General features: G+C 37.2%; 1 long non-coding RNA gene across 1 annotated transcript; it reads right to left on the bottom strand.

The window, feature by feature from the left end:
• Positions 1 to 536: 536 nt before the first annotated feature.
• On the bottom strand, positions 537 to 1061 carry LOC122037820. The gene is made up of 3 exons (XR_006127752.1): positions 975 to 1061; positions 802 to 899; positions 537 to 732 (listed from the first exon to the last, which is right to left on the bottom strand). It is a non-coding gene; the product is annotated as an uncharacterized LOC122037820 (long non-coding RNA).
• Positions 1062 to 1481: the final 420 nt, after the last annotated feature.

Genomic DNA, 1481 nt, shown 5'->3' on the forward strand with positions numbered 1-1481 from the left:
CATAATTTTGCTTCATTAGCCTCCCATGCACATCTTGCTCATCATCGTCTTTATATGCTTTCTTAAATGTTTGCCACAGTGATCTGCAGAGATCGATTACTACAACGATCAACTGGACTATGAATACATCAATTAGAATGTGACAAAATGAATACGTACCTCCCATAACAAAGAGTAATCTCAGAAATAGAGGATGTGTATTGAGCAAGACTAAACGCATAACAATAAAGCAGTGAAGTAGTGAAGTATATCTTCGAGTACTTATCATAGGCTTCTTGATTAAACGTGAGAGTGTTAGAATCGATAATTCTTGAGACATTATACTTTTGCCCATGAGAATCATAGATATTGGTCGAAAACAGTGGAAATTTTCTTGCTTCATATGCATTACTCCAATAAGAGAAAGGTATAAAAATGTATGTGATCACGATAAATCCAATCAAATTATTGAAAATCACAAATGAAGGGAGAACCAAAGGGCTTCCTAAAAAACTTGTTATAGTCATCCAATCAAGCGAAATTGATCCAATGCCGAGTCCATTCATCCCGGAGCCAATTTGTTGTGCAGTGATAGAGTCCTTCCATATCCAACACACAAAGGACAGAGCAGTAATAGACTGGAAGAAATAAGCAGGGATGATGCTGTAAGCGAAAATCGCAGCAAAGACAATAAAAAAAAATTGATAACGTGATAACCCTCCCTTGGGCCTCTTATCCTCCTCATGTAATGCCCTGAGAAATACAAATATCATTTTCATTTCATCCTTTGCTTAATAATTCTTTACCAACAATTTAACATACCTGTAAAGAGGGATGCTGGCAACTACACTAGGCCACCACATATTCGGTGAATCTACTAGAAATTTTAGAAACAAACCGGCAAATCCGAAACCCAAGAACTGTATAAATTGATATATAGTCACTTCTCTTCTTTCTTTAATATGAATGATTACATCTTATTATAAATTTGGTACCTGTGTTGATATAACCAAGAGCAAAGCTGGCCAAATATGAATTTCTTTATGGTAAAAGATCTTGGCTACACTGATATTGTAAATGCCTGGACTGCCTATCGAATTAACAAATATGGACATGGCGATATGTTCTTTGATATTGAAGGGGCACGGATTAAGTGAAAAGCTCCATCTTGTGCCTGGGATTGTCACAACTTTATTTGGCAAAACTCTGGCTAACAAATTACATCCACCGTACAAGAAGAAATCGATACAAACGGGTGATATGTAGATGAACTGCTGCCTGAAAGTAGCGATTCTAACCAACGCCGACTGCAGGATGCAGAGCGGAACACCAAGAATCCATATGCGAAATGTTAACACTTGCAACGTTGGATCATCTGTTGAAGGAACTGTCAGTCGCACTTGTTCGATTGGGGAGTCATCCATCTTAAAAAATAATTTAACACGGTTATATTAGCTATTGGTGGAGGATAGATTCAACGATACAAGAAAAAGTTACTGGGT

This window comes from Zingiber officinale, unplaced genomic scaffold (assembly GCF_018446385.1).
Source record: "Zingiber officinale cultivar Zhangliang unplaced genomic scaffold, Zo_v1.1 ctg87, whole genome shotgun sequence".
NCBI classification, from domain to species: domain Eukaryota; kingdom Viridiplantae; phylum Streptophyta; class Magnoliopsida; order Zingiberales; family Zingiberaceae; genus Zingiber; species Zingiber officinale.